The sequence below is a fragment of the Manis javanica genome, chromosome 3 (assembly GCF_040802235.1).
Source record: "Manis javanica isolate MJ-LG chromosome 3, MJ_LKY, whole genome shotgun sequence".
Taxonomy (NCBI): domain Eukaryota; kingdom Metazoa; phylum Chordata; class Mammalia; order Pholidota; family Manidae; genus Manis; species Manis javanica.
In genome coordinates, this window is record NC_133158.1 from 162,180,002 (window position 1) to 162,202,903 (window position 22,902).

Sequence of the window (22,902 nt, forward strand, 5' to 3'; positions counted from 1 at the left end):
GGCAGAGAGGAAATGATGTCTACTCTCCAGGACACCCAGCCTAGACCACTGGGTGGATAAATAACCTGGGAAATAACTTTTGCCATCAGTGTGGGCAAGGGAGGGAATGTACTAAGTGCAGTGTGGACACAGAGAGGAGTCACCAACTCAACAACAGGGGATTCTTCCCAGAACAGGAAACCTAAGCTTCTTCAAGGAAGAGTGGACATGCTCACATAAGAAGGGCCTTCCTTTCTTTGGCAGTTTGGAGAACCTCTACCAATTCTTCAAGACCCAGCTTGGGCTTCCTCCTCTATTTGCTCCTTTTCCTCACTAATTCTTGAGGTGAGAAACTGTCTAATTCATCTCTGTGTCCCAGTGTCCAGCCCAGGGGCTGGTACAGAGTCACAAAAAACGCTCTCTGAAGTGAGTGGAATGGAGTTGCAGTGGGAGCGGCATGTGCGAAGGCATAGAGGCAGGCATGAATCAGTACGGGGGTTACAGAGGACTACAGTCTGTGTTTGTTTCAGTGGGGATGTGTCTAAACAAGTCTCTGTATCAATAGGTAAACTGAAAACTGAATTGCATTTCTCAGTTTTCATGTAAATATCTGGCACCATACAAAGACTGCCCAAAGAACTGACTATAACTGAGGAGTATATACAATCTTATTCTCCTTGTGGTTTAAAAAGAAAAAAAATGTGTTCCGTGAATCTCTTTGGATGCTTCAAACATAGATTTTAAAACTTGCTCTTGCAAATTTCAGAGACTAGAGCCACAGCCAATGTTTTGATCATTTGCCTCCTTCCTCTTCCAATAAACACCTAACATACTTTGCCAAGCTTTCTGTGGTTGGGATTTACAGATCTTTGACTCACCCAAGTGAGCCAGGGAACATGAAAAGATGTCGCTGGGGGGAAATATGCAGAGAAGGATGGGAGAGGTCAGCACATCCCCCAAGCAGGACAGACTCCCACAGATTTTCCTAATAAACAAGTTTCCAGGGCTCTTTGAATCCTTCCGGAGAGGAGGAGCATTCATATTCACAAGTTGGGGAGGAACCTCAGGGACAGTGACCACGTGGACCCGGATCCTCTGAGAGGGATTAAAGGCTCGGGCAGGAAGAAGAGCTGGAAGGCGGACTGGTACCAGAGTTGTGGTTGCTGACAACTATTGCTGAGCACCTGCTGTTTGCCATCATGTAAAGGAGGTGGATTGCCTTATCTGAGGTCATGTGACCAGTCATGTGGCGCTGGGGTCAAAGCTGGGTTTGTTGGTTCCAGAGAGCCTGTTCTTCTGGATTCCACTGTTTTGGGCAGTATTGGGTCTTTTAATAGGGCTGTGACCTTGGACCTGGGCCTGAGCTGCCTCACCATGCAGATTGCTGCTCGTAACATATCCAAGGTTGCTCACTGATAACGAGGGCCTTAGACTAGTTTCAAAGAAGTTTGGGTAACAGGATTTTAAATAGGATTCACTCCAGCTTGGAGTGTCCTCTGAATGCCCTGCAAACTCTTTGCCAACCAGGACTCTGCATATATAAACTCCATTTCTTATGCCCACATTGTTTCCTCCAAATTCCTGACCCCTTGACAAGGCCTGTTCAGTGTCCACCCCATTCCATGAGGCACTTATTTATTTCCTAGCCTCTAAGTGCCTGATAATAATAATAATAATAATAATAATAATAATAATAATAAGCTGTTTTGTTTATTCTGTGCTTGCCACATGCTTGCTCTGTGCTCAGCATTTTATGTATGTTGTTGGGATTAATGCTCCCAGGGGAGACTCAGAAGTGGGTCCAGTTGTCTTACTGCATGCTAATTATGTTACATGCATGGACATATATACTCTTCAGGCCCTTGTGAGGACACATTATGAATGAAGAGACTGGCTCAGAGAGGTTAGGAGGCTTTTCAAGGCCACATAGCAGACTAATGAATGTGAAAACATGAATCAGGACAAGGATGGGTCTGCCTTTGGTGACTGGCACTGAGAGCCCTTCTGGGGGGTGCAAGGCCAACCAGTCTGAGGCCCAAGAGACAGGGTGAGAGGGCCACAGAGAGGTCTTCCTCCCTTAGGACTAAGGGACACTCTAGGGCATTACGGCAACTGTCGAGTGGACCTGGGGGCTGCCAGGTCTAAGCTGATAGAGCTTAGACCTGGTGCCTCTGAGCAAGGAGAGTCCATGTTTTCCCGCTGTTGGAGCAGAGTGCTCGTCAGCAGTCTTTATGAAACTTTGAAGAACTTTGGATCTGAGTCCTGAAGGTCAAGTAGGGCTTCACCAGGGAGACTTCAGGATAAGACATGTTCTCACCAAGCTCATCCTGCCCAAGTCATTGACCAGCCATCCCCGTAATCTCCTCAGTCTAATTCTTATCCACCCATGCAGGCTGAGTTCTAGGCCCACCTCCTCCAGGAAGCCTTTCTTGTTTAGTCCAGCCTTGTTGACCATACCCTGAGCGTGGCCAGCCCCAGACAGTGTGAAGCATGACTGTGACCCAAACCTAGGTGCTCCATGTGGTGGAAACACCACAGCCTGGGGACTGGCTGAAACAGAGAGAGAAGGGATGGAAGGGAGGGAAAGAGCTATTGTCATCTGCTGAACAAACTCAAGCAGGAGGGAGCTATGGACGGCTTTTTATTTGGAAATACATTCTAGTCAAAGAGCTGCAACTAAGCAGGTCCTTGAAAAGTGTGCAGATGTGAGTGAGTATGAACAGGATACTATTTTTAAAACGACTCTTAACATATATTCTAAAATGGGTAAGTTGACTTTTTTCTCTGAAATCCTGCCTACCCACTGAGGCATAGTGACCTTGGAGTAGAGACCAGGCAGAGGAGACCAGGAGGGGGCTGGTGGTGCACGAGGCTGTGCCCCAGGGCATGCAGCGTGGGGTTTGTGCTCCAGGGAGGAGGGCAAGGGTAGCCTAGAAGATGGCGATCCCTAGGGCAGGGGAGGAGGCATCGGGCAGTGTGTGTGTGTGTTTCGGGGGCAGATAGGGGGTGACTGGTGAGGAAGACCTTTTCCACTACAGGGAGGAGGAAGGCAGGGAAGGTGTCATCCAGCTTCCCCACAAGCCCTTCCCCTTGAAACCCAAGAGGAATGTGTAAGAAGACACAAATAAGTTTGAGGGTATTTCTGATTTCAGGGCTTATTTATAGTTTCTATGGAGGTAGACTGGGGAAATTTTGACCTCTCTTTGTGAAGAGCTGCATCCAGCATGGTGCCACTGCCCGGAAGACGGTCATCAGGGGCAGGATGGGAGTGACACAGATGGTGGATGGTCTACTGTGGCTCCTCTAGTGGACTCTTGAGTTGTCTAGGCTCCCAATAAGAGATGTGGGAAGCAGGGAGCGCAAGAGCCAGGGGGCTGTGGTGGTGCACATGGCTGCGTCCCAGCGTCACTGCAGGGTCACTGCAGCACGGGACCAGGGCTGAGGTGGGGCCCAGCAGGCACTGACATGCTGAAGGCAAGACCATGTGTTGTCAGTCCCGAGCTCCAGCAGCGGTGCCCAGGAGTGGGGCAAGAGAACAGCTCTAGGGCTTTATATCTCAATTTCCTGAAGCCTCTCCCTCCAGCACAGAAGGACATGGTGCTTCTTCCTACTCTTCAAAGCTGTTTTGGGAAGTACAAGAGGAAAGAGGGAATAAGATCAAGTATTGACCTGAAAGACACTGGGATTCCTTTCCTTGTTAAACTCAATGGCCCCCTGCTTCCCTCTACTATGCTGATAGAGGAGATACAGTACAGAAACTAAAGCCTCACCTTGGGGCCTAGTCCAGTGTGTAACGTACTGAATTACTGACCATGTAACAAGATTAATCTCAGGTCTGGCCATTAATTTATGCTGAGGGTACAGTATCTCGCATGTAAGATCTCTCAGATAATTTGCCATTTATCATTTTAAATAATTTTACCATTCATTATTTTAAGTACCTAGAAACAGAGGCTTTTGAAAACAATTATATTCCACTCCTGCCTCCTTTCAAGTTCAAGGGAAATTCTCATTGTGCTCCATTACTCTTGCATTCTAATTCCTGTGTTTTCTCTAGTGTGCTTCCTTCTGCGGGAGGGAGGGGGATGGGCTCTCCAGCGGCCCCAGGTGTCCTATAGGGAGGACACCTGGAAAACAGACTGCTGCAAGGAGTGCTAGATCACAGTTTGTGGACAGCCTGAAACCACATTTGCTATCTTAGCTTTTGGCTGCAAGTAACAACTTAATAAGGGTGACTTAGAAAATATAGGAAGACTGAAGAAAGGTGGTGCCAAAGGTAGTTCAGTGGCTTAAGGATGTAAAAATGTACCAAGGCTTTTTTCCAGTTATGTTCCTATCCTTAGCATGTTAGCATTTTTGTTTCCATGCATGTTGCCTCACAGTCACAGTATGGTTGCCACAACTCCAGACATCACATTCTCGTACAACTGTATTCAAGTTTGGCTTGTGTGCCTCTTTTTTCTGGTAGGAAAACGCCCAGAAGCTTGACCAGAGAGGGCTCATGTGCCTACTCCCCAGACCAAGTTCTGCACCCATCTTCCCTAAGATAAAGACATCTATTCTCAAACAAGCAGGATTCTATTAGCAGGAAGAGAGGTTGGGATGACTTTGGGCCAGGAAGCCAACAGCGTTTGCTTCAAGTGAGGCCAGGCAAGGAGAGGGACCCAGGGAAGGAAGCTAAAAGGAGACAAAAAAGAGGATTTAAAAGTGGTTCATTGCCCAACTGCAGTGTAGATAATGATGATAATGGTAGTGGTAATGGGAGGGATGAAGCTGCAAGTAATGGAGCGTTTACCCTGTGTTGTACTTGGCCCTCCCCATGCAGTCTCCACTTATTCTGCACAGAAATCCTATTATTTTACTTACAAAGGAACTAAAGCTTATTCTCATGTGCCAGCAGGTGGTGGAACTGAGGTCATTGTCGTTCCACCCTGGCTGCTGGTGTGGGCTTCTGGGAGCATTTCAAAGCAGCTGCTGTGTAGATTCCTTCTTCCCAATTCCACCATGTATTCAAAAACCCATAATGAGTCTCCTCTGTTAGAGGCATCAAGCATCCTCATATTCTAGGTTGCAGCAGAGAGCATGGCTGACCAGGTCCCTGCTCTCACGGAGCTACATTCTCGTGGGAAGCAAGGCAGATTGTCAGTCAGTCAGCAGGAATGAGACCATGGTCAGGGCTAAGCAGGACATTGTGCCAAATAAGGCCTGTCTGAGCAGGTGGCATTTGGGCTAAAACTTCAGTGGTTGAGACAGTGCAGCCCGTGTGACCATGCGGTGTCGGGGAGGGGAATTCCAGGCAAAAGAGCAGCAAGGACTCAGGCTTGGGGAGCTTTGGAAGCATTTGAAGAAAACAAGAAAGCCACCCTGGTTGGAGCCTGGCTGGGCAGAGACTAGAGTGTCTTGATGAGAAGAGTGGACTTTTTTTCAAAGGATATGGGACAGGGGAGATTATCTTTAGCAGGGGGATGCATAATCTGATTCACGCTTTTACACATGGACTTGCGTGCACAGAGCTCCCCCTTTTGCACCGGGCACACTGACACTCCTTGTTCGTGGGTATCCATCATGACCCCCCCAGGAGGGCTGTAAATTCTTGGAGGGGAGACCTGAGCACACCTCCTCTTGCACCTCTCTGCAGCCATCAGCAGTGAACCAGTGACACAGAAGCCAAATGTCCTGCATAGATGTTGAAAGTTCCTGTCTTTACCTGGAGGCACCTGAGAAGCAGCTGTCCCAGGTGGCAAGTGGAGCGTGAAGGCATCTGCTTCTCTGAAGAGCTGGGGTCCACATTTCACACAGCAAAGCAGGCTTGGAAGAGCACATCTTTCTTTCCTTGGAGATGTTTCTCTAGGGTGGTGGGGGTTCCTTTCCGTCCAGCCTCTCACACAAGCTTGGGCGCGGTCCTGGGTCTCATTAGGAGGAGGCTGTCAGATGATCTCAGCATCCGGCGGATCATTCCCCCAATGAGATCTGATAGGCAGCAGACATGTGTGCTGGGGGTGACCTGGTGAGCAGCTACCCCTCTGACCCCACCCGCCAGCCAGGGAGCTTCCCCCAACCCCTGAAGTTGCTCTTAGAACTCAGCTCTGAATACACAAAACATGAGGCCGTCCCCCTTAATCAGAGCTGACTTATGGGAAAATTAAACACAGAAGGACAGGCCAACTTGAGGGAAGGCTCCTCCTCTGCCTTCCTGGAGGCCCAGTCTGGCTCGGAGCACCTTCAGGGAGAAGGGCTGACCCTGCCATCAGCCAGAGAGCTGTGACCCCAGGGTGGCAATTGCATCTGGACAAGATGTTCAGATCGACTGCAATGGGGGTCTAATAACTAAGAAGGAATAAAAGGGTAAAATCTGTTTGGAGTGTTCCGTCGACTGCTAAGCCTTTGTGGCTGGATATCACTGATTTTTCAGAAGTACTGAGTTGAAATCTCATTAAGTTTTTCCAGGTGCGTCAGTGATAGATTATTTAACTCTTGTTGAAGCCATTAGAAGGAATGTGGGTTCTGCTTAAGGCAGTTTATGTGGGGAGCCCAGAAGGACCAGGTCAGAGGGCCTATTGGGAGGCGGGGCACGGGCGACCTGGAAACAGGGTTCAGGAGGTCGGACCTTGTGGAGGGGAGACTGAGCTCTGCTGTCACCACCTGGACTGGAGGACAGGCCAGGAGTCTTCTCTCTCGAGCTGCATTGAACTTGGTACACAGCGAAGCAGGTGATACAGAGCCAGGGGTCTTCTTAACGCACCCATATTTGTCCAGAGAGGCCTTTGAAGGCTGCTGTGGGCTTCCACTCCACTTAAAAAGACCGTTTTTCACAATGATTTAAAGCAAGGCTGTCAAAATGCCTCATAGAAATGGTCCCAAATGGCCCGCTGAGCACCCCCCTGTCCTGATCAAAGTGGAGGCAGCCATCTCACTGCTCATGGATGCTGGAGGGAACGTGGGGAGAGTCAGCTGGGACATCTCAGGCACAGCTGTTTAGGGCTCACAGGTACAGAGCCCAGAGCCAGGACATTAGGTCTCTCTGGCTGCCATTGCATCTTACTTGGACTGGAATGGGGGCCCAGCTCGGGATCATGTACCATGTCTCCCAGATGCCCCAGCCCCACAGCTGAGCTCCAGCTTGGCTTCACCAGTAGCCCTGGCTCTGGGTCTCAGAACCCTTGGCAGGTGCCTGGTACCTCCTGGGAGCTCTGTGGTGCTGCCTGCCCAGAGTTCTGCCCCTGCCCCAGTGCCCAGCACATCACACTTTTCAGGCTCCCGGGGCCGGGACTCACCAGGTGTTTCCTCTCAACCCCCCAGCTGGGCACTGGCCTCAGAGCCAGATGCCCCTGCATTGGAACTCCATCACTTACCAGCTGTATCACTGGGTGAGTGACTTGACTCTGGTTTTCTGCTCATTAAGCTGTTGCCTCTCGGCTCCCAACCGGCTCTCCTGTACTGTTCTGTGGTGCTCTGAGACTCTACCTATCAGGTGTATGCCTTGCCATGGGTTCCGTGGCAGGCTGGCCAAGAGGGGACTCCAGAGGGAGCCTGCCTGGCAGGAGGGAGAAGGGACCCACTTCTTTGCAGCTCCGCGTGCCCTGTCCCCACCCGTGATGCTCCAGTGCTGGCCCTGCGCGTGGGCTGGTTCCAGTTGTCTTTGTCCCCTCAGGGATGCCCCCTTGGAGGTCTGGGTCCCAGCCCTGCAGGCCGCCTCCCAGTGCCTCAGCTTTGTTCTCTGAGCCCCAAGGGTTGTTACTGATGCAGTTTTCATGTGCTGTCTGCTGTTCCTGTGTTGCCTTCGGAGTAGCTGTTGAAGTCACGTGCCCTTTTACAAAATTGGTTGGCCTTCTTATCGAGTTGTTCTTTCTGCACTCCTGCCATTACCGCCTTCGTGGTGCCTCAACGTGCTTCCTTCTGCCTTCTCAGTTCTGCAGTTCCCGGTCAACAGTGCTTGCCTGAAGTGAGCTCTGCCAAACAGACGCCTTCCATCTCCTGGTGGACACACGTTCCTGCCTGAAGTGAGCTCTGCCAAACAGACGCCTTCCATCTCCTGGTGGACACACGTTCCCACCTGACTCTCATCCGTCCCATGGGGACAGTGATGTTGTGCAGGTGGTCATAGGACTCAGTGAGGAGATGCTGTGAGGGGCACTGTGGCCCGAGGCCTGGTGTCCAGGGAGGACTCGGACAGGGTGGCTGAAGATTCAGCAGCTTCAACAGGGCCCTGGCTGTGAGCCCCTGTGCCACCCCTTGTGTCTGTTTTAAGCTAAGGGAAGAAGCAAAGTGCCCTCCTGGGCTCCTCTCATCTGACCTGGGCAGTTTTTCCAGCCAGGCTGTCCTGTGAGAATGCATGGGACGACAGCAGGCTCTGGGCCTGCACATCTCTCTGCCTTGGAGTGGGAAGTGGTGGGCGTTATTTGCCTTTACACAGCCTCCTGGTTGAGTTTAGGAAGGACCTTCACGAGAAGTCAAAAACCTCGAACCTTTCAAAATGCACAGTTAAGAAACAAGAAGGCAAACTATAGACTGGCAGACACTAATTCAATAAGCATACATGCAACTAAAAAAAAATGGGCAAAAGATTTGAATAGATACCTCACAAAAGAAGGTATCTGATTGGCCAGTAGCACATGAAGAGATGCTGCATGTTGTTAGGCATACAGAAATTCAAATTAAACCACACCGAGGTGTCACTACACCCCACAGAATGGCTGAGGGTATCAAGTTAAAAAGACTGATGGTACCAAGTGTTGATGAAGATGTGGAGCAACTGGAATTCTCCTACTTTGCTGGTGGGTTGCACAAAGATACAGCCACTTTAGAAAACAGTTTGGCAGTTTCTTGTAAGTAACACTTACAAAATGACCCATCAAGCCTATCTTACCCACAGGTATTTACTTGAGTGAAATGGAAACATGTCTGTACGAAGTCTTATATACATATGTTCATAGAAGCTTTGTTCATAATAGCAAAACCTAAAAGTGACCCAAATGTACATCAACAAGTAAAGGAATAAATAAATTGTGACATATTCGTGCAGTGGAACACTAGCTTAGCAACGAACTCACTGAACAACCGGCATACACAGTAGCAGGGATAAATCTCAAAATCACGCAGAGGGAAAGAAATCAGACACAAAAGAGTATATACTATATTATTCCACCTACATGAAGCTCTAGAAAAGACAAATGGAATTTATAATGATAGAGAGCAGACAGTGGTGGCCGAGAGCCAAAGCCGGAAGGGATCCTGGCTGGGAGGTGGCAGCAAGTCCTTTCCAGATGAGCATGTTCTGTGTGTTGATTGTAGCGATGGTTACACAGGTGTGTATACTAAAATGTACACTTAACATGGAAGCATTCTACCGAGTGACAGTTACACCTCAGTAAAGTTGATTTTAAAGGTAACACTCAGACATAAAGACTGACAGGTGAGACAGAGAGCCATCCCCAGAGAGAGCGCCCAGATGGAGCCCCTTCAGGTTAGCCCCCATCACGTACCCCTGTGCTGGGCATCCCTGCACCCCTCCCTTCTCAAAGCTGCCCTGTGTCCAGGAGGATGACCAGAGGGACTGCATGGACAGCCCCTTGCCCACTGTCTTGCTGGATGCAGCCAAGGCCAGGCCCAGGAGATCCACGGGAGGATGCCTTCCTTGCAGGCTCTGCATAGCTGCTGTAGGCCGCCATGACCCTGAACTGAAGGTCACAGCCCCCTCAGGGCAGCCCCATGTGGAGCACTCTCCCAGGTTCTGGTAACCCTTCTGTCATTCACCCTTCCAGTCTGCGCTGCCCCTGGGGGGCCTCACACCCATCCACACCGACTAGTCCACTGGCTAAGCCTCCTCGGTGTGCCCTCTCTTGTCCGCTGGCGTCCCGACTGATGAAACACACAATCACTTTCGTGAAACAGAGGCTCCGGCCCTGGCAAGAGAATCGGGGTGCAGGTGAGGTGGTGGAGGGGCTGAAGGTCCCTCCATTTCCTGTGGGTCTTGAGCTTTCACTCCATGGAGCTGGGCCAGTGCCGTGAGTCCTGTTCCAATGCCTCGGCCCAGGCCTGCACCCAAATGCCTTTCCTTGGTTCCCTAAACGGGCTAATAGGTTTTTAAATGAGTCAGTGCCAAGGGACATTAGCAGGGAAATAGGACTTGAGGTCTGACCCACCACCGATGACACAGGGCAGGTTGGTGTGCCCATGGGAGCCCTCATTTCTGCACTGCTTGAATGAGGCTGCCACTGAATAGCCGCTGTCTGTGCTGCCGGCCCTCTTACCAACATGGTCTCTGGCACCGTGAGACACCACTATTTCCATTCCTTACATACAGTGAAGCTGAGGCTCAGCAAGGTCAGGTAACTTTCTTCTAACTGCAAAGTTCAAGTTTGAGCCCAGGCCTGCAGCTGGGTCCCAGTGCACCTCGCTGCTGCCCTTCCTTACTCCTTGGGGGACGTAAAGCTCAGAGCCTGTCTGGGGGGCACCCCCATTGGAGCCCAAGGGCCAAAAGGACCTATTTCCTGGCACACTCCAAAATGCTGCCATGAACTCCTGGACTCCCAGGCCCTCCTGGGCAGAGAGGAGGGAAGGCAGCTGCCAGGCTCGCTCTCCGCCTGGCCCCTTGGGACCCCACCATGCCTACAGCAGAATAGAGCCCAGAGAACCCACCTCCCTGGGTAGGGCACTTGTCCTTGGCGTGGGGAACCCCTCCACATTCCAGAGTCATGGAGGGGTGTTGAGGGCAGATGCCAGCCTGCCCAGGTCTCAAACGCCTTGTGAGGTGTCCCAGCTATTGCTCCCCTTGCAGTGGGAGGCCAAGGCTGACCTCGCAGCTGATCCCCCAAACGCCCAGCTGCACCCTCTAGTTATACTTGAGGTGTATAAAGTATTTATGCAGAGTTTACAGGATGTCTATAAAATGACCACCCTTACACATGGCCAGGATCTGAGAGGCCCCATGTGGGCTGGCCCTTGTGCCCTGGACGGGCCGTCCAGAGAGCAACAACGTGGCACTGGGGGCAGGATAATCCCTTGGGCCTGTGTCAGGGCTGTCCTGTACACTGTAGGTTGTTGAGCACACCTGGCCAGTAGTACACTCGTACCCCCACGGTTGTGAGGATCAAATATCCCCTGGGGAGTGGGGAAGAAAGTCACTCCAGGGGAGAAACTGTACTGGGGAGGAAACACATTCTGACTTGGTGACGGTCCTGGCTTTGATTTTTAGAGTTGTAACACCCATGTGTGTGCCCTTAAAGCAACATAGTTTTGTTTTCCCTGTTCTAAAACTTGGTAAAAATGGAATCACACAGTGTGTCCTCCTTTGTGTCTGTGTGAGGCCCATCCCACCTTCTGCACGCAGTGGCCTCCTGGGCGTTTACTTGGCTGTCTGGCGTTCTGTCGGTGGAGCCCTGCCTGCCTCTCTTCACTGGCTCTCAGCCACCCTGACAGCCTGGGGCTGTTGCAGTCCATGAGCCTGCTGCTGGCAGAGTTCTCAGGCGGCTCTCCTGTGCGCCGTGCATGGGTTCTGTCCAGGGCATGGACCTGGGAGTGGAGCTTCTCTAAAGGGCCACAGGGAACAGGTATTGCTTTTTGAGTTGTACTAAATGAGCCTCCCACTAGCATGGTGTGAACATTCCTGTTGTTCCACATCTTTGCCCACATTTGAGGTGGGTGATACCTAAACTTTTGTCAACCGATGCATATGTGTATTTTATTCTATTCTCACACCCCGTTTGTCTGTACACCCTTGGAAGCCTGCCCGCCATGCTGTCCTAAGTGACCCTGTTGCCTTTGCTCTATCTACCTGCATTGTTTCTGCCTCATTTCTGTCCCTCTCTTTGGGCCTTGGGTCCCCACAATAGCACAGGTGTGCCTGTGTTCTGTAATCCCACCAGAAGACTGTGTTGGATGAATGAATGAATAATTCTGGGGGATAGTCCCTGGCATGTGTCAGGCTCTCCTTCTGTCAAGAGGAGAAATTGCAGCCCAGTGGGGACAGCACGAGCCCAGGGCTTTGTGGGGAGGCAGGCAGAGGCTCCTGATTCAGCCCCGTCCTTCCTGGTGGGATACTCAGCCCCAGCTGCTCCTCGGGCTTAAAGAATAAAAGCAAAAGACACCCCCAAGTTCTCCTCCTTCTCATTGTTCTCTATCCTCCCCCATTCCCAGGTATACTTTACCCTGAAAGCCACTTGGGGTGCCAGGAGAGAGGCAGCAGAGAGCCCCACCTCAGCACCAGCCCTCCTTCCCTGAGGTGGCTAGATTTCTGGAAGGCCTTGGCTGGGGAGGGCTGGTGGTGGGACTGAGGTGGTGCAAGCTGAGTGTGTTTCTGTGCTGCGTTTGGGGAGCAATGATAGTGATCATCATTTCCCATCATAGAGAATATCTTGGTTTGGGGAGCGGCAGACGGAGATGGGCATTGGGGAAGCAGAAGCAGGCAAGGCCAGTAGCCTGGAATCCTGAAAGCACAGAAATATATGGGGTGAGTCAATGGTGAAGGAAAACTTTCCCCTCAGAGCACATTGGTGACTGCCAGCAGGCCAGCCAGGCACAGTGGACAGGGGTGACCAGATGGCCGTGGGAGCTAACAGGCACACTGACTCAGTGCCCACTGTGCCTGGCACCATATTAGGTGTTTTACGGGCATCATCTTACTTGGCTGTCTTAAAGATGAGCTGGGGTTAGCATCGTTCCCATTGTCCAGCTGAGGACTCTGAGGCTCAGAGATGAGAAGGAGCTTGTCTTAAGCCTCTGCTTCCGTGGCAGAGCACACAGTCTAGCCAGGGCTGTTGAATGGACCTGGGAGCCTCCCACAGCATCACATGCTCTGTGAAGGCAAAAGCCGCAATCCAGCATGGTGGGCAAGGCCCAGAGCTGAGTCACTTAAGCAGCCTCCAGAAGCCTAACTGTGCCTCTCCAGGGCCCTGGGGAAGGGGGGGTGCGGTGTGAGAACCAGAGGGGAGCTGGGGTTGGAAGAGCAGGGAAGCCCTTTAGAGATGAAAAGATTCCACTGGAGTGGAGGGGGGATTTGGAGATTCAAAATGAAAGACCGTTTTGGCTGCTATGATGACTGTCCACCATCCCTCCAGAAACTGTCCCACTTTCAAAGCATTTACAGCTTTGAAGCCCTTTCACCCAGATGACCCCTCATAAAGCCTCCTGGGGGAGTAGGGTTGCCAGATAGAATATAAGACTCCTAGTTAAATTTGAATTTCAGATAAAATAATTTTTAGTGTTTAAGTATGTTCTGAGTATTGCCTAGGATACACTTTAGGAAAAGATTATTTGTTGATTATCTGAAATGAAAATTGATCTGGGTATCTCATATTTTCAGTTTGCTAAATTTGGCAACCCTGGGAAGGTCTGTCCTGGCCTCACCCCCACTTAGCCACAAAGGAATGGAGGCACAGATAAGTTGTATGGCGTGGCTGGCACTGGCACCACTCATCCTGATTCCAAGCCCAAGCCCTTTCCCCTTGGCACAACTGCCACCTCTGAGAGTTAATTGCCGAATGGAGTTGCAACCTGACATCTGGGGCATGTGTCAAACCACAACAGAGCCTGTCTTTCCTTTCATCAGACTCGGCCTGGGGGAGCTGCTGGAGCCCTTGGAGGGAGGGAGAGCCCTCACTTCAAAGGCCTCATCGCTGAGAATTCCAGCCACAGCCTTCCAGGTTTGCATTTGGCTTAATTTCTTGGACTTGCTTGGCTCTGAGGACTGAGGTTTTCCATGTATGTAGTGAGATGGTATCGCTGGGGGGAAAATCCCACCTTCACTAAATAGTGCAGGCCCTTTTCCAAATTCCTTTACGTCCATCCATTTATCCTCATGGCAGCCCTGTGAGGTGCCTTCCTGTACTGTTGTCCCCATATTATAGATGGACAAGTTGGACACCACACACTTTAAAGGCTGACCAGGGCACACAGAAGGGGATTGGCTTCTCAGCCTGTTTTCTGGCTTAAAAGTCTTCCAGGCTGCCATGGGGAGGGGACCGTCCATGGCACGGTGAGCTGCTCCTGCCCTCCGAACATACATCTCATTAAGCTTAAACCCATCAACCCAAGGTCCCATCATCCCAGAGCCTGCCATCCTCCTCTGCCTCCCCTGGCACTGGGGCAGGCTCTGGGGGCATAGAGGTGAACTGAGAGTTTAACTTTCCTCCAAAGAGGTAGTAGTCCCCACACACGTTTAGACCAGCCCAACACCCCCAATGCCTCGCCCTTCTCCTTCTGTGGCCTGTTGCTGAGGGTCAGGGTTAACATTCCAGGAACTTTTGTCCAAAGCCACCAACAGTGATGGGAACTGTGAACTCTGGTATTTCAGAAAGATGATCAACCACAGGCAGCAAAGGGAAATGACTTCTGGTACTTTCTTCGCTTCCCTGCAGAAGAACCCACTGCCCAGCCCACTGGCCAGCCAAGGTCTCCCGGCTGACAGATCCGAGGTTTGGTGGCATGGTTGTGGAGCAAGACGCTAAGGAAGCAGGTCCCGCCACACTGCAGGAGGGCTGGGCCGGGCTGCGGCACCTTCTCTCCTGGTGTGTGGCTGAGGAGATAAAGCCCATTGTGTCAGAGCTCCATGTGCCCCTTGCAGTTTGCATGGCTTTCTTCAGAGCAGAGATGGCCCCGCCTTCCATGCATTTCATTCCCCAGGTGTGTCTGGGCGTGGGTCGGGTGGTGCCATGGTACATAACCAGATTCTCTCCCTGAGAGCTGGGACAGGCCTCAGCTGGGTAGTGGGAGGTGACACTCTTTGTGGTGTCACTGCAGATGGGGACATGTATAAACCGCACTGCATCATCAATTAAGGGCTGGCTGCTGCAGCCTGGCCAGTCCCGTCCTGAGATGGAAAGGACGAGTCAGCCTCCACTCGCAAGCCCATTTCTATGGTCAGGAAAAGTTAGAGGAGGAGCAGCTCTTTCAAAATCACGATTAAGAACAGGGTGGACGACCACAATGGCAAGGCTGTGTGTAGGTGAAGCAATGAACTGTCCAGCCCAGCTGCCCAGCCAGCCCTCCAGCGGCCAGTATGTGAGAGCTGTCATGTTGGGTCCACCACACCCAGTGCGGCACCAGCTAAATACCACAAGGGAGCTCGGTGGATGCCATGTAGAATAGAAGGGTCACCCATCTGGGCCCTACTTGAATCCCTAACCCACAAAATTGTGAGAAATAATAAAGTAGTTGCTGTTTTAACTTCTAAAAAGAAAGGCAGGGTGAAATGCACACTGAATACGATAGCCTCTAGACTGGCTTCCTACCTTTCCCTTCTTGCTGCTGCCAGAGGGATCTTTCTAAGGGCAGCCCCTCTTTGGTGGACCTTCCCTGAAGGCTGGGGTACTGGCTCAGATTCAGCAGCCAGGCACTCAGGTCCCCCGTCTGGCTCTGTCCTTTCCTTCCAGCCTGTGGACTGCTCCCTCCACAATCCCTGTGCTCCTGTGAATCTGTGCCCCCTCCACCCTTAAACCCAATGGCCTGGCTCAAGGTCCATCTCCCACCGAACTCTGGCCTCCCTGGCCCTCGCTGCCTGCACCAGTCATTTTGTACATGTCCCAAGACTGTCCAAGTTTGTTATCTTCTGTGATAGTTACATCTCACAGGTGCCTAGAGTTTTCCAACAGACGAAGCACCTCCACACAACATGCTCGTTTATGCCTTACTGCAACCCTCCAAAGCAGGGATGACTCTCTCCACTTTGCAGGTGAGCCTCGGAGACGTTGCTGTGCCCACTCAGAGACTAAATCACTAAGTTTGAGGAGGCTGAGCTTGCCTTTCTTTCCTGTCTGAAGTTTTTGGACTCTACCCCACATTAAATAATCCACAGCAAAGACCTGCAGGCACAAGTGGGGTTCCTATGTGCCAGATAGCAGAGGGAGAGCTGAAAAGAGGGGTTTGCCTGCCTGGATTGGGCTTTTGGCTTTTAGGAGGTGGATGAGGTCTTTGCAGCAAGGTCGCTCTCACTCCAAGAATGGGTACTGCTGTCTGCTCCACACCGCCCCCTGCAGGCTGCGAGAGCCCATGCCTCTGTGGCGGGGAGGTGAGGGTGGGGAACTTCTCTCTGTCCACAAGGCCAGTAGGGAAGGAAGCAAAAGGCTGACTGAAGGGGGAGGACACACTGTTTTTTGGAGAGTTGCCAAACAGAGGAGGGAGGTGGGAAGGGCTTACCTAGGCCCGAGCCTTCTGGGAGGACCAAGTGTGTGCGTCTGGGTCTCAACAGTGGTCCCACAGCGTCACCTAGCGCCGCCTCAGGAGAACGTGCAGAGCAGGGCTCTGGGCAGGAACCCCGAGTACCTCCTAAAGGCCAGGACCTGGGCCAGGGCTTTTGCACATTAAGTGGCTGAATCACCTTGTTAATCCTCCCACCAACTGTGCCTAGCGGCACAGAGGGTCAGGGCTCAGAGAGTAAGCCGCTGTGCAAGGGCTTGGTTCCTTGCTGGGCCAAGTCCGACTGCTGATCCCCCAGTGCCCTTGGCCCGCACCCGCCTGCGTGCCCTGCCCCTGCTCCTCACTAGCACCCTGGATGATCATCTCTGCCTTTCCTCTCCCATTCCTCTCCATCAGTCATTTCGGAAGACAAGTGAAAAGGCCATAATGTAAATTGCCACTCCCGGAGCATCTGCTCTTGGCCTGAGGCTGCTCATGATTTCCTGAGTATTATCACTAAGCCCCACAGTGCCACTGAAAGGCAGGTGTTATCAGCTCTGTTTCTCAGAAAAGAGAGCGAGTCTGGGAGAGTAACATACAGATTCACCTTGCTGGCCTAAGACAGGGTTGAGATGCACCCTGACCCCAGAGCCCTTGCATCCCTGGCTCCCTGGGAGGAATTCTTGCTGTCATCACCACTGTCTCGGAGCAGCCTCTGCTGTGGTGTGAGAATGCAGGCCCTCCCATCAGGTGGGCATGAGCTCAACGCCAGCCCTGCTTTCCAGCAGCTGTTTGGGTCTGGACACCACGTCCATCCCTCACAGCCCTCCCCAGTGTGCCATCCCCTCCTGCCTCAGCTCAAGTCCCTCTAGCAAGGGCCTCCCCTGATGCCCTCCAGCCAGGCGTGGGGCCTCAAACCATGCTGTCCCCACCCTACCCCACTGCTGTGTCGGCATCTCCACTCAGCCAGGCTAGAGGCTCTGCCAGCACACAGCACCACACAAGGACTGTGCGTGGTGGATGGTAAACGTGTCCACACATTCTTTGACACTCTCCCTTCAAAAGGTAGGCTAATTGACTTCTTGAGTATGGGCTGGGCTTAGCAATTTGCTTCTAATTATAAAATAGATGCAAGTGATGCCTGTGTGATTGCCAAGTCTAGGTTGTAAAAGGTAATACAGCTTTGACCTGACTCTCTCCCAGGATGCTCACCCTTGAAAGTGAGGCCACCTGGAGAGCTTATGTGGAGGTGTTTCGGTTGACATCTGCTGCAGTCCCAGTCAGCAGGTGGCATCAACAGGCAGACATGTGAAGAATGAGCCTTCAGTTGATCCCAGCCTACAGCCTTTGAGCCACCCCAGCTGGTGCAAGGTACAGCAGAGAGGAGCTGTTCCCGCCAAAACCCTGCCCAAATTGCAGATGCGTGAGCAAAATAAACGGTGTAACTGAGATTTGGGAGTTGGTGACGTTGCAGTAGATAACAAGAGCATTCTATCAACTTGCATGAAAAATGTTGAACACCCAATATTGAGTACTCCAAAGGGTAAAAGGGCTATAGAGACATCAGACTGTTTTACCAGTGAGGCCATGCAACCAAAGACAGACAGACATGAAGGGACGGAAATTTTTTAAATGCCACTGGAGAGTTGTATTGATCTCATGTATCACTGACATTCTGGACTTGGACCTGACATTTCAGGACTGTGTTCACTGACTTCCCTTCATCTCTTCAGGTGTGTGTGTGTCGGGGGGGTGGGGTATGTGTGAGTGATACCATCATTTTATCCATTCTCAACAGAGAATACTGCTTTGCTAAGTGAGCAGCATTTGCTGGTCCAGGTACCTGGTTGCAAGTCATCTGCTCCTGCAGGATCCTTAGATTGACAGCTCCCAGCTCACCCATTTGCAGACCCCCAGATCAGTCTCTCTCAAAGTGGTCATTTCCCATCAAGTAATGAAAATAACACCTACCATTTATTGGATGTCTGTTATGAATCATCATCTCAGTCCTCATACCCCCACACAGCAGGCAATATCACCTCCATTTCCTAGGAAGCTGAATTAAATTTGCCAGTAGATACATGGCTGAGATTTGACCCCACATTTGTGTAATATCCCAACCCTTTGTCTTGCCACTAACTCCCCTCCACTACCTTCCTGAGGACATGAAAGACTCAGGCAGATCTCTGACAGATCTTAAGTAGGTACTTTGTTTTTTAACTGAAATACAGTTGATATACAATATTATATTGATTTCAGATGTGCAACATAGTGATTCAACAATTATATATATTACTAAATGTTCACAATAAATATAGTTACCATATGTTAACATACAAGGATATTACAATATTATTGGCTATATTCCCTATGTTGTTCTTCCATCCCTGTGACTAATTTATTTTATAATTTGAAGTTTGTACCTCCTTATCCCCTTAATCTATTTCATCTAACCCTTTACCCCCTCCACTATGATAACCAACCATGTGTTATCTCTGTTATGAACCTACTTAGGTAGGTACTTTGTTAACTCGTATAAGCAGTTCTTACTAATAGAGATATTTTTGACAAAAAACTCATTAAAAATCCAATCCTTCAACAAATATTTGTTAAGGCAGACCATATATGCCAGAAGCTAAGCTAACACTTTTTTTTTTATAACAAGGGGAAATATAAGAAAACAGTGGCGTTAAGCTTTCTGACCACATTCAGATCCCTTCTCTCTTCATGGCTTAAGTAAAAATGGACGTCATTATTGTCACCATCATCATCAACATCATGTATCCCACAGACATGTAATGAAGCCCCTCCTGTCACCATAGGAGGTGAGGGTCACTTGTACCGCCTGTCTGCCCTGAAGGTCGCCGTCACTGCCACTTTGGCTTCCTAGAAGGACGGGCTCTTCTCATCCTTGCCTGGAGGCCTGTATCCTTCTCTTCTAATTCTGCTTATCCTTATTCATGTGTTTGTTCATTCATATATTTAATGGATATTTATTGAGGCCTTATTATGTATGTGCCACTGTGTTAGTATTGAAGACAGCACCGAAGGGCTCTACCCTCATAAAGCCTACAGTCTGGAAAGCAAAATAGGTAATAGACAAGTAAACTAACAGTTTTTTAACTACAGTCTTCATAAATGCTGTGAAGACAGGGCTGGGGTACTAGGACAGCATGTAACCTGCCTCGGGGTGGGAGCTCCCCCCTCCACAGCCTACATCACAGCCTTTGGCGCACATTCTCGGAGATCCTTCAGCCACAGGGCCTACCAGCCTAGATACTCAGTGACAATCCCAATTACTGGAATTTCATTCCTTTCTTACAGTTGCCTCATAGTTTGCATTACTTTGTGAATCTTCACGAATTATAATTTTAAATAAAAAGAAAAATATCCTTTAACAGTCTGGATTTAGAAAGTTCATTTTCTACAATCTTGATTTATGCCCTAATGGTATCACATAGGTGTTATGTCCTTCAAACTCCATTGAGGAGGACTTCTAGTTCCACCCAAGATAGGAACAGGGACTAGATTTACCTGAAAGAAATAAACAAAAAATAGACAAAATATATGAAACGATGTTCTTTAAAACAGTGGACACCAGGCAATGAAGGACAGTGATCCCCGAGAGATAGGAAACAAATGAGGTGAGTCCTACAATTTTCACAGCTCACTGCTTCAAGAGTTTTTTCAAGCTACAGTGCAGATGGGAACCCAGGCAGATCCCAGAAAATTCCCCGGGTTCAGGAGATGGAGCTGAGAGTTCACAGAAACCAAGGTGGCTAGAGTTCACCAAATTATTCTGAAGAAGCAGAGAGCTGCAGATAGAACTCTGAAGATCCACAGAGGGTCCCCTTCAAGTAATCAGCAGAACACTGATCAGAGTATGTGTATGAAGAATGTACCTGAGCCGAGGGTGGGAGGAACATCTGAAAGGATCAGAGAACAGTGGACAGCACACACAAAGGCCTGGAAATAGTGACTGTTCCCACATTAAGAACAAAAAAACTCATAATTATTGGGCAATGGGGAGAGTATTTGGAAAGGTCTTGTTGAGTAACATGATATATTAGCTCTAGATAGAGCATGTGCTCCAGACTCAGCCAACAAATCATAAAAGAATACCCCAAAAGATGTTTCCAATCCACCTGCATCTCAGACCAAGGCACAAGACTATGTATAGGAATGCCAAAATATCTAGCACCCAACAAAGAAAATGCATAAAGTGTTGCAACCAAACAAAAATTAACAGATACACAAAGAAGCAGGAAAACATAACTGATACAAATAATCAATCTAAAGTCACTGAGAACTGATACAAATGTTAGAATTAGCATAAAAGGACATTAATAGTGATGATACTCATATTCCATCTACTCTAAAGTTAAATAGAGACAAAAGATAGGAAAAGCTTAAGTCAAACATAGAGATGAGATGGAGACTGCAGTGTCTAAGACTGAAAAAACACTGGGATTAACATCAGATTAGACACAGCAGAAAAAAAGATTAGTGAATGTGAAGCCACAGCAATAGAACCATTCAGAATGAAGCATACATAGGGAATAGAAGTTTTTAAGAAAAAAGGATCAGTAAACTGAGGGACCACTTCAAGTAGCCTTATATATATATAATTGGAGTCCGTGTAAGAGAGCAGGGAAGGAGGAGTGGACAGAAAAATATTTGTAAAAGTAATAGAAAAAGATTTTCCACATTCCTTGAAAACTATACAACTACTGATCCAAGAAGCTCAACAAATCCAAAGCAAAAGAAACATGAAGAAAATGACGCCAAGGCATATCATAATGAAATTACTCAAAACCTAAGATATTGAGAGACAGTTAGCTGCCAGAGAAAAAAGAAACACGAAGAGGAACAAAAATAAGTACAGCAGGTTTCCCATCAGAAAAATGTAAGCAAAAATACACTGGAGGATTCAGAGTAGAGCACATTTGAATCTACCTTCTCTCACATGATGAACCTAAACCTACACACAAAATATTTCATCTTGAAGAATGGAGACTGAAGCAAACACCTTTATACAATGAGAGACAGAATGATCCTACAAAAAAGTCCCCAAATGATGGGAGAGACAGAGACACAGTAAAGCAGGAATGCCATCCCCAGCACAGTGACCTCCAGATGGAAGAGAGCAGGGTATCTCTGAGAGAGCCAGGTGTGGGCTCTCTTCCCTGAGGTGCAGGAGAAAGACTTGTGATTTACAGTGCAACTAGACCATATGTGAAAGAACTTAAGTTTCAGAAGTAAACGCCTGCCACATGGCAAGGAAACCATTGGAGGCAATTCAGGATTGGAGGAGCCAGCCAGTACCATTGTTTGAACTTCTTCCACACATCTTAGTGCAACTGAGAGCAGTATCCAGGCTCCATCTAGCAGTCCTGCCTTGTTGCCTGCTGTTATCCATGACCCAACCCCCATCAGCAGGACTGGAATGTTCTCTGGCTCAAAAGGAGGGTGCACAATTCTGCGGGCTGGTACCACCAAGGCAACTCCCCAGAGCACAGCGGGGAATGCCTGAGCCAGGCCTGACCCCAGGTCATGAGTGGATCCCCCCGAGCAGTCCTCAGCAGCCAGAGTATGCACAGGCATACAGGTGAGGAGGCAAAGTGGGCTCAGATGGTGCCGATCTGGGAGTTACCTGGAGTGTGCCCCTGAACTACTGTTGGCCCACCACTCTCCACCTGCCAGCAGAGAAGCCATGGGGGTCCAACCAGGAGCCCCTCCAAAGAGTCCCCAAGGCTGCAACCCAGGACCACACACTGAGAACCCCAGCACCAGGAAAACTGCATCTCACACTTAGATGGCCAGCTTGCCAAAAACATGAGGTGCATGCAATCCACATAGGGGACTCTCCTACACAAGGCCAATCCTTCAAGACTTGGAGAGTGAGCCCTTTCAACTAATTCATAGAACCGAGCACAGAAAGTCATACAAAATGAGGAGACAGAAGAATACACTCCAAATGACAGAACAAGAAAAAAAAAACCAGAAAGAAAAGTAAATGAAACAAGAGTTAGCCAATGTATCTGATAAAGAGTTTAAAGCAATGGTTATAAAGATACACATTGGATTTGAGAAAACAATAGCACAACTCAAGGCAGACCTCAACAAAGAGAAAGTGTAAAAAAGAACCAATCAGAAACAAAGAATTCAAGAGATGAAATAAAAAATACTATAGAGGGAATGAACAGCAGACTAGAGGATGCAGAAATTGTATCATTGACTTGGAAAGGAGAGTAATGGAAAGCACTCTAGCTGAATAGCAGAAGGAAGAAAGGATTAAAACAAATGAGAACAGGGTAAGAGAGCTCTGGGATCATGTCAAACATCCTAACATCCACATTATAGGAGTCCCAGAAGAAAAGAGAGAGAGAGAAAGGAATAGAAAATTTACTTGAAGAGAGAATAGCTGAAAACTTATCTAACCTGGGGAAGGAAACAGTCTACCAGGTCCAGGAAGCACACAGCAGCTCCAAACAAGATGAGCCCAAGGAGGTCCACACCAATACACAGCATAATCAAAATGTCAAAAATCAAAGACAAAGAGAGAATCTTGAAAGCATCAAGAGAAAAGCAATGAATTATGTATAAGGGAAACCCTGTGAGTTATCTGCTGAATTTTCTGCAGAAACTCTATAAGCCAGAAGGGAATGGCATGATATATTCAAAGTGCTGTATGGAAAAAAACCTCCAACCAGGAATATTCTACTTGGCAAGATTATAATTCAGAATTGAAGGAGAGAGAAAGAGCTTCACAGACAAACTTCACAGTTCACCACTACTAAACCAGCCTTATAA

General features: G+C 49.3%; 1 long non-coding RNA gene across 2 annotated transcripts; it reads left to right on the plus strand.

The window, feature by feature from the left end:
* The first annotated feature begins 11,360 nt into the window (after positions 1 to 11,360).
* LOC118967160 (uncharacterized) lies at positions 11,361 to 18,435 on the plus strand. 2 transcript variants are annotated; one of them, XR_005054049.2, is made up of 4 exons: positions 11,361 to 11,528; positions 13,526 to 13,619; positions 14,270 to 14,598; positions 17,293 to 18,435. It is a non-coding gene; the product is annotated as an uncharacterized lncRNA (long non-coding RNA). The 2 variants fall into 2 exon arrangements; XR_005054047.2 differs by having other exon boundaries at positions 14,334 to 14,598.
* Positions 18,436 to 22,902: the final 4,467 nt, after the last annotated feature.